The sequence below is a fragment of the Rutidosis leptorrhynchoides genome, chromosome 1 (assembly GCF_046630445.1).
Source record: "Rutidosis leptorrhynchoides isolate AG116_Rl617_1_P2 chromosome 1, CSIRO_AGI_Rlap_v1, whole genome shotgun sequence".
In the NCBI taxonomy this organism is placed as follows: Eukaryota; Viridiplantae; Streptophyta; class Magnoliopsida; order Asterales; family Asteraceae; genus Rutidosis; species Rutidosis leptorrhynchoides.
This window is the reverse complement of record NC_092333.1, coordinates 120,421,015-120,435,185: the sequence shown is the minus strand read 5'-3', so window position 1 is coordinate 120,435,185 and position 14,171 is coordinate 120,421,015.

Below are 14,171 nucleotides of genomic sequence, written 5' to 3'. Positions count from 1 at the left end.
AAAAATGAACATATATTTCATAGCATTATCTTTCAAGAAAACAAGCTTTTAGTTGCAATTGTTCTATTTACAAGTGATATTCGTTTAAATAATAAAAGGTGAAGACAAAAGACAGATTCTACGATTTGAAGACGCAAACGACCAAAACGCTAAAAAGTACAAAGTACAATCCAAGTGGTTCAATTTATTGATGAGAAACGTCTCAAAATTACAAGAGTACAAGCCGCATAATGCAAAGTACAGGATATTAAATAGTACGCAAGGACGTTCGAAAATCTGGAACTGGGACATGAACCAACTATCAGCGCGCGACGTAACGTAGCTAAAATTACAAGTCAACTATGTACAAGAATATAATATAAAATTTAATTAATATAAATTATATAAATTATATATATATTTAAATAAAATGTCGGCAAGCTAGCAAACAAAGAAATGTGAGCTGGGACAAGGGGCCATGCGATCGCATGGCCAGCATGAGTAAACCTCATGCGATCACATAAGCCAGAAAATATGGCCAGGTCCTATAAATACCACGAATTTGGACGAGTAAATTACACACCATATCATATATCTTACTCTCTCTCAATATATTTATATTAATAATTTTAATTTTAATTTTAATTTTAAGTTAATAATAATAAGGTTATAGTGGCGAATGTTTTAAGTTTGTAACTCGAAATTCTGTCCGTGTAACACTACGTGATTAATACTCATTGTAAGTTATGTTCAACCTTTTTAAATTAATGTCTCGTAGCTAAATTATTATTATGCTTATTTAAGCCGAAGTAATCGTGATGTTGGACTAAATATTAAGACGGGGTTATTGGGCTTTGGACCATAATTGGGGTTTGGACAAAAGACCGACACTAGTGGAAATTGGACTATAGGCTATTAATGGGCTTTATATTTGTTTAACTGAATGATAGTTCGTTAATTTAATATAGAGATTTACAATTTGAGGTAATTATAAATAACCACATACACTCAATCGGACACAATGGGCGGAATATTTATAAATACTAATAATCGTTCATTTGACCGGACACGGGGATGGATTAATAGTCAATGGACTCATTAAAACAGGGGTGGATTACGTACAAGGACACTTGGCATAATTGTTAACAAAGTATTAAAACCTTGGGTTACACGCAGTCGATATCCTGGTGTGATTATTAAACAAAGTATTAAGACCTTATTACAGTTTAAGTTCCCAATTAGTTGGAATATTTGACTTCGGGTATAAGGATAATTTGACGAGGACACTCGCACTTTATATTTATGACCGATGGACTGTTATGGACAAAAACAGATGGACGTATCGAATAATCCAGGACAAAGGACAATTAACCCATGATAATAAGTTAAAATCAATACGTCGAACATCATGATTACGGAAGTTTAAATAAGCATAATTCCTTTATTTTATATCTCATCGCACTTTTATTTACTGTCATTTTATTTATTGCACTTTTAAGTATCGTACTTTTAATTATCGCATTTTTATCTATCGTCATTTACTTTACGCTTTAAATTAAGTTATATTTATATTTAATACTTTACATTAGGTTTTTATTGTGACTTAAGACATAAAATCGACAAACCGGTCACTAAACGGTAAAAAACCCCCTTTTATAACGATAATAATATTACTTATATATATTTTTATACAAATATAGTTTAAAATAAATATAGCGTTAGACTTAGCTAGATCCCTGTGGAACAAACCGGACTTACTAAAAACTACACTACTCTACGATTAGGTACACTGCCTATAAGTGTTGTAGCAAGGTTTAGGTATATCCATTCTATAAATAAATAAATAACTTGTGTAAAATTGTATCGTATTTAATAGTATTTAGTAGTAAAATATAATCTATTTCGTACTACACCTCGCACACATCAAGTATTTTTGGCGCCGCTGCCGGGGATCACTTAACGCCGAAGCGAAACGCTATATAAAAAAAATATATATTTTTATTAAGTTTTAAACTATTTTTGTAAAAATATATTTTTATAAGTTTTAAATATTAAAAAGAACAAAAATATATAAAAAAGTATATATTTCTGTATTTTTAAGTGTTTAAATTAAAAAAGTTTTTAATTTACAAAAACTAAAAAGTATTTTCTATAATTTAAAAACAAAAAAAAAATAAGTAAAAGTAATCGGGCCACAATACTGTAGCAGCCCAACAATTGGCCTGGTACCCGAAGCCATGCGATCTCATGGTCCAGGAGCATAAAACTCATGCGACCGCATGAGCGCTTCTGACACGTCTGATACCTGGTACGTACGGATTAGGGTTAGTTTAATTTAATTATTATTATTATTATTATTATTAACCTAATTAGGGTTATATTTAATATAATTAGTTTTTAGTTTTATTTAATTTATATTTTTAAGTTTCAATTAGTTTTATTATTTATAAAATTAATACTTTTATAAAATAATAATATAAAAATAATATTTTTATAAAATTGTAATTTTATCATTTTTTTAGTATTTTTATAAATTGTATTTTTAATCATTTAATTCATAATTTGTATTTTTTTCCGTTCGTAACTAGTTTTAAACTTAGTTTTTGCCGTAGTATTTTATATTTCTAGATTTTTAGGCTTTGCCGTAAAATCTCTTAAGTGCTTTTTCTATAGACTAAGATTTAGGTGCTTTAGAATTTTGCGACGCTGTTTTAAAATTTTAGTGCCTTTTAAGTTATTGTCGTTTTGGATATAGAATTCCTTTAAGCTTTAATACCTTTAGACGTAAGTTTTAATTCTTAGTTTTTAGGCTTTTAAGTTTCGACGCTGCATTTTCTTATTATTTTTCGATCTTTTGTTTTTCAACCTCTTATTTTTCGACGCGCTTTTCTTTTTCATTTCGACGCTCTAGTTTTTAGGACATAGATTTTATCTTCTTTAAATTTCGACGAAAAATTATTTTAAGCGGTTAAATTGATAGACATCTAAAATTTTCTGGTTCGTAGTAATAGTTGAATTTGTTATTGGCGAGTTGTGGGCTTCCGATTTAAAGGGTCCTGGCTACCTGCTGCATCTATTGGCTATTCGAAACGTGGGCAAAATCAGAAAAGTCTATTAATTTGATAGCTTATATAATTTTTATCTTTATAACTAATATGATATTCAGTGAATACACCGAGCAAAACGTTCACCACCTTTCATACGTTCACCACCTATAACTCGATCAAGACATCTAGCCAATATTGTCGCCGTTGATTTTTCTTTAGAATCGTCATCTAGTCGACCATGTACTCCAATTCAAATTTCCGATAATCCATTTTTTGAACCCGACCTCACAATTGAGAACCCGGAGGATATTCAAGGACAATTCAGAGATCCTGAACCACTAATCATTCATCCTGAACCACTAATCATTCCTCCTGAACCACAAATCATTCAACCAGAGATTGTCGAGGAAGAAACCATTAAATCAGAATCTTCTAGTGATTCAGATTCAACAAATTCAATCATGGAAAATCAAGAACCTCTAAGTATAGAAGATCAAATGAGAGCTAAACGCACGGGCCAAGGTCACGCAATTACTCAACCAGACATTAATGCGCCAGATTATGAAATCAAAGTACAAATCCTACACATGGTAACTAATCAATGCCAATTTAGTGGTACGCCAAAAGAAGATCCAAACGAACATCTTCGTACCTTTAATAGGATTTGTACTCTATTTAAGATCAGAGAAGTTGAGGATGAACAGATCTATCTCATGTTATTTCCCTGGACTTTAAAGGGAGAAGCCAAAGATTGGTTAGAATCGTTACCTGAAGGAGCGATTGATACATGGGATGTCTTAGTTGAAAAAAATCTTAAACAATTTTTTTCGGCATCTAAAGCCGTGAGACTTCAAGGAGAAATTGTTACGTTCACGCAAAAGCCAAATGAAACTCTATATGAGGCGTGGACAAGATTTGGAAAATTGTTGAGAGGATGTCCTCAACATGGTTTAGACACTTATCAAATAGTACAAATATTCTATCAAGGATGCGACATTACTACACGAAAAGACATCGACATAGCAGCTGGTGGTTCCATTATGAAGAAAACCGCAACTGAAGCTTTCAAAATTATTGATAACACTGCCTCCCACTCACATGAGTGGCATCAAGAAAAAGACATCGTTAGATCATCTAAAGCAGCTAGAGCCGATTCTAGCCATGATTTTGATTCCATTTCTGCAAAGATAGATGCTTTCGAAAGACGAATGGAAAAGATGACTAAGGATATTCACGCAATACGAATTAGTTGTGAGCAGTGTGGAGGACCACATTTGACAAAAGATTGTCTCAGTATTGAATAAACAATGGAACAAATAGAGAATGTTTCATACATGAACCAAAGGTCTGGAAATAATTATCAGAATAATTATCAACCGCCAAGACCAAACTACAATCAAAATCAGAATTATAACCGAAATGTTCCATACAACATCCAACAGTAATCAACAAGTATCTAATAATACTTACAACCAGCAAAGACCTATTTTTCTAATTAAACCACCACAAACCGATGATAAAAAGCCAAATTTAGAAGACATGATGTCGAAGCTAGTTGAATCTCAAACGCAGTTTTTCACATCTCAGAAACAAACTAATGAACAAAATGCTCAAGCATTTAGAAATCAACAAGCTTCTATTCAAAATCTGGAACAAGAAGTGAGTAACCTAGCAAGGTTGATAGGTGAAAGAAAACCGGGAAGTCTACCTAGCAATACAAATGCTAACCCCCGGAATGAAACAGCTAAAGCCATTACCACAAGAAGTGGTATTACACTTAAATCGCCGGAAATACCGGTAATTTCTGATGACTCTATTCCTACTCTACAGGCACCACAGCCTAAGCAAGAGAAGGAAACAGAACCGGTAGTTGAAAAGGTTAATGAAGATAACACAGTTAAGGCTAAACCTTATGTTAAACCATACCAACCACCACTTCCTTACCCGAGTAAAATGAAAAAATAAAGACTTGAAGCCGAGCAATCCAAATTCTTGGATATGTTTAAACAAATAAATGTCAATCTTCCTTTCATTGATGTGATTTCAAGAATGCCAAGATATGCTAAATTCCTGAAAGATCTAATCACAAATAGAAAGAAAATGGAAGAACTTTCGGCTGTTACAATGAATGCTAATTGTTCTGCAGTGCTGTTGAATAAATTACCAGAAAAACTCTCTGATTCAGGAAGTTTCACAATTCCATGTTTTCTGGGTAGTCCTAGTTCAATAGAAGCATTGGCAGACTTAGGTGCTAGTATAAATTTAGTGCAGTATTCATTATACGCTAAACTAGACCTTGGAGAATTGAAACCAACAAGAATAAGCATACAACTAGCCGATCGATTAGTAAAATATCCTAGAGGGATAATGGAGAACATGCTAGTTAAAGTTGGTACTTTAATATTTCCAGTAGATTTTGTTATTCTGGACATGGAAGAAGATTCTCGAGTTCCTCTCATACTAGGAAGACCATTCTTAAACACGGCCAAAGCAATAATAGACGTGTTCGGTAAGAAACTAACCCTGAGTATAGAGGATGAGATTGTTACCTTTTCTGTTGATAGAGCCATGCAACAATCGCAATCTGCAGATGATACATGTTATTACATTCAAACTATAGATTCACATGCAGAATTCTTACAAGAATTTCCAGAATTACAAGGAACATGAGAATGTTCTTTAGGAGAAGGAACTGAACCAATTGATGAAGCTGAAATGTTAGCTACACTCATGGCTAATGAATACGAACCAACAACAGAAGAACTTCAAATGCTAAAAGAGGAAGACAGATATCGATACAAATCATCGATAGAAGAACCACCGACATTAGAGTTAAAGCCACTTCCAAACCATTTGGAATACGCTTATTTACATGGTGAATCTGAATTACCTGTAATAATATCGTCTTCTCTCACGGAAAATGAAAAATCTCAACTCATTTCTGTGCTAAAAGATCATAAACCAGCTATTGCATGGAAGATTCATGATATTAAAGGAATAAGTCTTTCGTATTACACACATAAAATCCTTATGGAAGAAGGCCATAAAACCAATGTGCAACGCCAACGAAGACTAAATCCTAATATGCAATATGTTGTTAAGAAAGAAATTATTAAACTGCTAGATGCAGGTTTAATTTATCCAATCTCTGATAGTCCATGGGTAATCCCATTTCAATGCGTACCTAAGAAGGGTGGCATGACTGTCATCACAAATGAAAAAAATGAGCTTATTTCTTACTAGGACTGTAACAGGATGGCGTGTTTGTATTGATTATTGAAAATTAAATGACGCCACCAGAAAAGATCATTTTCCCTTACCTTTCATTGATCAAATGTTGGAAAGATTAGCCGGGAATAGTTACTATTGTTTTCTTGATGGTTTTTCCGGATATTTTCAAATTCCAATAGCACCCGAGGACCAAGAGAAAACCACATTCACGTGCCCTTATGGTACTTTTACTTACAAACGCATGCCATTTGGACTTTGCAACGCCCCTGCAACCTTTCAAAGGTGCATGACGACGATTTTTCACGACATGATAGAGGAATGCATGGAAGTTTTCATGGATGACTTTTCAGTCTTCGGTGATACATTTGAATCATGTCTAGTCAATCTTGAACGAATGCTTATTAGATGCGAACAATCAAATCTAGTTCTTAATTGGGAGAAATGCCATTTCATGGTTAGAGAAGGCATCGTTCTTGGACATAAAATCTCAAAGGAAGGAATTGAAGTGGATAGAGCTAAAGTAAATGTAATTGCTAAACTTCCACATCCCACTAATGTTAGAGGAGTTAGGAGTTTTCTAGGGCATGCCAGTTTTTACCGACGTTTCATAAAAGATTTTTCTAAAATTGCCACTCCTATGAATAAACTCCTAGAAAAGGATGATCCATTCATTTTTTCGGATGAATGCATCGAATCTTTTGATATTCTTAAAGAAAAACTCCTAATGCGCCGATCATGATAACTCCAAATTGGAATCTACCATTTGAACTCATGTGCGATGCAAGTGATTTTACAATGGGAGCCATTTTAGGACAAAGGATTGAAAAACGATTTCAACCTATTTATTATGCTAGTAAGATGTTACAAGGAGCACAAATGAATTACACAGCCACTGAAAAAGAACTCCTTGCTATTGTCTTTGCTTTTGACAAATTTCATTCATATCTCGTTCTAGCTAAAACGGTGGTCTATACCGACCATTCTGCTCTTAGATACCTATTTTCGAAACAAGATGCCAAATCACTATTAATCCGTTGGATCTTACTCTTACAAGAGTTCGATATTGAGATCCGAGACAAAAAGGGAGCAGAAAATCTCGCCGCTGATCATCTTTCTCGTCTTGAAAATCCTGAATTAGAAGTTCTAAATGAATCGGTTATACAAGATAACTTTCCTGATGAATATCTTCTGAAGATCGTTTATAATGAAATTTCATGGTTTGCAGACTATGCAAACTACTTAGTATGTGGATTCCTTGAAAAAGGGTTATCGTAACAAAAAGGAAAGAAATTCTTTAGTGATATAAAACACTATTTTTGGGAAGATCCACATTTGTTTAAAAGTTGTCCCGATGGAATAATACGCCGATGCGTATATGAAGCTAGTCAAATCTTAAACCATTGTCACACAGGACCAACAGGAGGGCATTATGGGCCTCAACTCACAGCAAGAAAAGTCTACGACGCTGGATTCTATTGGCCTACAATTTTTAAAGACGCACACCTTCTTTGTAAATCCTGTGATGCATGTCAAAGGGCCGAAAAAATAAGTCAACGTGATGAAATGCCATAAAATGTCATTCAAGTATGTGAAGTATTTGACATTTGGGGTATTGACTTTATGGGTCCATTTCCAAAATCTCATAATAATCTCTACATTCTCGTTGCCATTGATTATGTATCTAAATGGGCGGAAGCACAAGCTCTCCCAACTAACGATGCACGAGTTGTAGTCATCTTCTTAAAATGTCTTTTTGCTAGGTTTGGAACACCGAAAGCTTTAATAAGTCATCGGGGTACCCATTTTTGTAATAATCAACTTGAGAAAGTTCTCAAAAGATATGGAGTAACTCATAAAATCTCAACCGCTTATCATCCACAAATAAGTGGACAAGTTGAAAATACCAACCGAGCTTTAAAACGTATTCTAGAGAAAATCGTAGGATCAAATCCGAAGGAATGGTCCATGAAATTAGAGGATGCACTCTGGGCTTTTAGAACAGCCTATAAAACTTAAATTAGAACCACACCTTTTAAACTCGTTTACGGAAAAGATAGTCACCTTCCAGTAGAAATTGAGCACAAAGTATTTTGGGCTTTGAAGACATGTAATCTTGATTTGCATGAAGCCAGACGTCTACGGTTAAGTCAATTAAACGAATTAGAAGAATTAAGACATGAGGCATATGAAAATTCATTAATCTATAAGGAAAGAACGAAGAAATGGTATGATAAAAGAAGGAGACAGATTTCTTCTTTTCAATTCACGATTCAAGCTATTTCCTAGAAAATTGAAATGAAGATGGTCTGGACCATTCATAGTCAAAAGAGTTTTCCCATATGGAACAATAGAGTTGATAAATTCAAACGGGATTGAATTTAAGGTTAATGGTCACAGAGTTAAACACTACATAGATAATCCAATGGAAGTTGAAGATGAAGTTAATCACAATTTCGACACCACAGCTAACTAAGTGTGGGAAGATTTGAATATTTTAAGATCCTGTATTTCTGTTAAGAGTTAGATTTTCTGTTTTCATGTAGTTTCCGAGAATGGAATCCGAATGGTCTTTCCCTAGCAGACCCTAAAGAACTAGTCTTCTCCCTCCATTCTAAATTTTTATTTCTTTTAGGTTTTACGAGATGAAGAATTCCTTTGATATGAACCATGGTCTACTACTACACGCTATGATTACTAAACGTAATAATAACATCTTCGTGAGTGAACTAGTATCATTCATAAGAGGCAAAATGGACGAAGTGAGGAAAGAACTCAGGAAGAATCATCATAAGACATATTTTGGTATAGGAAAATCAAAATCCGCAACAAAAATAAGAGCACGACACCTTGAAAGATGTCATAAATGCGGAAAATGGTCACACGAAGGTAAATGTTCGAACAATCAAACATATTCAAATACCGAATTTGTTACTCTATGCAGAGAAGGACCGTTCATATCTTTAGAAGAAAAGTTATTGAAGAATCGAGATTACGCTTATGTAGCTATGAAAAACCAAATCACACGACTCTCCTATGAGTCGGCTAAAGCAGGTCTCTGAGAATTCTATCTCACAAGTAAGTATGTATAGTTTTTATTTGTTTTTATTTATTGCTTTTAACCTTTTGATAATAAACGTTGAATCGTTCGCTATAAAGTATTAAATTGATATTCAATAAAATAAGGTATGCGAAACCGAAATTATTGATATCATACAAAAATTTATTACATCACTGCGAAATTTATCGTTTATTCATAAGGTATAAATATCTTTAATCAATCAATTCAAAATATTTCAGAAATTCGTCAGGAGTAAAACTAGGTAATATAGCCGAAATTACTTTACCCAAAAAGAGGGACGTATATTTTTGTTAATATTTGATTGATTAAAGTGGGATAAAAGACCAAAATTTTTTTTATTTTTATCTTGTTTAAAATTTTTTTTAATATATAACTATATTTTCAAATCTAAGATTGTAAAAATATTAGTATTTTAATGAAATTTTATTTTATGCATTTTAAATTTAAGTTTGGTGTGATTTTAAAAACAAAAATTAACTTTATTTCATTAAGTTTAAAAAATTTGATATTTAAAATTCGTCGTAAGTTGAAAACTAGGTCGTTGAACCGAAATTGCTTTACCCAAGGGCGGGACGAGAAATTTTATTATCATTATTTTTAATTTTATTGATCTAAAGTATGCCAAAAACATTAAAAAATCCAAAAATCTTAGCTTTTAAAATAACGCTTTAAAAAGACAAATTTTTAAAATTTTGTCGAGGGACGAACTAGATCAACGTACCAAAACGTCCTCAATATAAAAAGAAACAAATTTTTAAAATTTAATCAGTTTTTGTTTTATAAGTAAAAGGTTTTTATAAAATATATATATATATATATATATATATATATATATATATATATATATATATATATATACCTGGACCCCATGCGATCGCATGGGATTTGCAAGGGGGATCCATGCGATCGCATGAAGGCAAAAACCTGGATAGAAACATAAAGGCAGCGAGCTGCTCTGTCTCTCACAAACACACACACATACATACGCGATTTACTCCCAAAAATCATCCAAAAATCTTCATTTTTCAACCAAAATTCACGAAATTTCGTCCTACAATACGCAATAAACATGCCTTTTGAAATGTCCCGTTCTTATTGATTAAAAACGTTCCATATTAATTGATTTCGTTGCGAGGTTTTGACCTCTATATGAGACGTTTTTCAAAGACTGCATTCATTTTTAAACAAACCATAACCTTTATTTCATCAATAAAGGTTTAAAAAGCTTTACGTAGATTATCAAATAATGATAATCTAAAATATCCTGTTTACACACGACCATTACATAATGGTTTACAATACAAATATGTTACAACAAAATAAGTTTCTTGAATGCAGTTTTTACACAATATCATACAAGCATGGACTCCAAATCTTGTCCTTATTTAAGTATGCGACAGCGGAAGCTCTTAATAATCACCTGAGAATAAACATGCTTAAAACGTCAACAAAAATGTTGGTGAGTTATAGGTTTAACCTATATATATCAAATCATAATAATAGACCACAAGATTTCATATTTCAATACACATCCCATACATAGAGATAAAAATCATTCATATGGTGAACACCTGGTAACCGACATTAACAAGATGCATATATAAGAATATCCCCATCATTCTGGGACACCCTTCGGATATGATATAAATTTCGAAGTACTAAAGCATCCGGTACTTTGGATGGGGCTTGTTGGGCCCGATAGATCTATCTTTAGGATTCGCGTCAATTAGGGTGTCTGTTCCCTAATTTTTAGATTACCAGACTTAATAAAAAGGGGCATATTCGATTTCGATAATTCAACCATAGAATGTAGTTTCACGTACTTGTGTCTATTTTGTAAATCATTTATAAAACTTGCATGTATTCTCATCCCAAAAATATTAGATTTTAAAAATGGGACTATAACTCACTTTCACAGATTTTTACTTCGTCGGGAAGTAAGACTTGGCCACTGGTTGATTCACGAACCTATAACAATATATACATATATATCAAAGTATGTTCAAAATATATTTACAACACTTTTAATATATTTTGATGTTTTAAGTTTATTAAGTCAGCTGTCCTCGTTAGTAACCTACAACTAGTTGTCCACAGTTAGATGTACAGAAATAAATCGATAAATATTATCTTGAATCAATCCACGACCCAGTGTATACGTATCTCAGTATTGATCACAACTCAAACTAAATATATTTTGGAATCAACCTCAACCCTGTATAGCTAACTCCAACATTCACATATAGAGTGTCTATGGTTGTTCCGAAATATATATAGATGTGTCGACATGATAGGTCGAAACATTGTATACGTGTCTATGGTATCCCAAGATTACATAATATACGATACAAGTTGATTAAGTTATGGTTGGAATAGATTTGTTACCAATTTTCACGTAGCTAAAATGAGAAAAATTATCCAATCTTGTTTTACCCATAACTTCTTCATTTTAAATCCGTTTTGAGTGAATCAAATTGCTATGGTTTCATATTGAACTCTATTTTATGAATGTAAACAGAAAAAGTATAGGTTTATAGTCGGAAAAATAAGTTACAAGTCGTTTTTGTAAAGGTAGTCATTTCAGTCGAAAAAACGACGTCTAGATGACCATTTTAGAAAACATACTTCCACTTTGAGTTTAACCATAATTTTTGGATATAGTTTCATGTTCATAATAAAAATAATTTTCTCAGAATAACAACTTTTAAATCAAAGTTTATCATAGTTTTTAATTAACTAACCCAAAACAGCCCGCGGTGTTACTACGACGGCGTAAATCCGGTTTTGCGGTGTTTTTCGTGTTTCCAGGTTTTAAATCATTAAGTTAGCATATCATATAGATATAGAACATGTGTTTAGTTGATTTTAAAAGTCAAGTTAGAAGGATTAACTTTTGTTTGCGAACAAGTTTAGAATTAACTAAACTATGTTCTAGTGATTACAAGTTTAAACCTTCGAATAAGATAGCTTTATATGTATGAATCGAATGATGTTATGAACATCATTACTACCTTAAGTTCCTTGGATAAATCTACTGGAAAAGAGAAAAATGGATCTAGCTTCAATGGATCCTTGGATGGCTCGAAGTTCTTGAAGCAGAATCATGACACGAAAACAAGTTCAAGTAAGATCATCACTTAAAATAAGATTGTTATAGTTATAGAAATTGAACCAAAGTTTGAATATGATTATTACCTTGTATTAGAATGATAACCTACTGTAAGAAACAAAGATTTCTTGAGGTTGGATGATCACCTTACAAGATTGGAAGTGAGCTAGCAAACTTGAAAGTATTCTTGATTTTATGAAACTAGAACTTTTGGAATTTATGAAGAACACTTAGAACTTGAAGATAGAACTTGAGAGAGATCAATTAGATGAAGAAAATTGAAGAATGAAAGTGTTTGTAGGTGTTTTTGGTCGTTGGTGTATGGATTAGATATAAAGGATATGTTATTTTGTTTTCATGTAAATAAGTCATGAATGATTACTCATATTTTTGTAATTTTATGAGATATTTCATGCTAGTTGCCAAATGATGGTTCTCACATGTGTTAGGTGACTCACATGGGCTGCTAAGAGCTGATCATTGGAGTGTATATACCAATAGTACATACATCTAAAAGCTGTGTATTGTACGAGTACGAATACGGGTGCATACGAGTAGAATTGTTGATGAAACTGAACGAGGATGTAATTGTAAGCATTTTTGTTAAGTAGAAGTATTTTGATAAGTGTCTTGAAGTCTTTCAAAAGTGTATGAATACATATTAAAACACTACATGTATATACATTTTAACTGGGTCGTTAAGTCATCGTTAGTCGTTACATGTAAATGTTGTTTTGAAACCTTTAGGTTAACGATCTTGTTGAATGTTGTTAACCCATCGTTTATTATAACAAATGAGATGTTAAATTATTATATTATCATGATATTATGATATATAATATATCTTAGTATGATGTATATACAGTTAAATGTCGTTACAACGATAATCGTTACATATATGTCTCGTTTCGAAATCATTAAGTTAGTAGCCTTATTTTTACATATGTATTTCATTGTTAATACACTTAATAATATATTTACTTATCATTTAACATAATTAACCAAGTGTATCAATATCTTAATATGATTCATATGTACCTAGTAAGACGTTGTTATAACGATAATCGTTATATATATCGTTTTCGAGTTTCTTAAATTAATAGTCTCATTTTTATGTATATAACTCATTGTTAAAATACCTAATGAGATACATACTTATAATAAAAACATGTTAACTATATATATAACCATATATATGTCATCGTATAGTTTTTATAAGTTTTAACGTTCGTGAATCACCGGTCAACTTGGGTGGTCAATTGTCTATATGAAACCTATTTCAATTAATCAAGTCTTAACAAGTTTGATTGCTTAACATGTTGGAAACATTTAATCATGTAAACATCAATCTCAATTAATATATATAAACATGGAAAAGTTCGGGTCACTACAGTACCTACCCGTTAAATAAATTTCGTCCCGAAATTTTAAGCTGTTGAAGGTGTTGACGAATCTTCTGGAAATAGATGCGGGTATTTCTTCTTCATCTGATCTTCACGCTCCCAGGTGAACTCGGGTCCTCTACGAGCATTCCATCGAACCTTAACAATTGGTATCTTGTTTTGCTTAAGTCTTTTAACCTCACGATCCATTATTTCGACGGGTTCTTCGATGAATTGGAGTTTTTCGTTGATTTGGATTTCATCTAACGGAATAGTGAGATCTTCTTTAGCAAAACATTTCTTCAAATTCGAGACGTGGAAAGTGTTATGTACAGCCGCGAGTT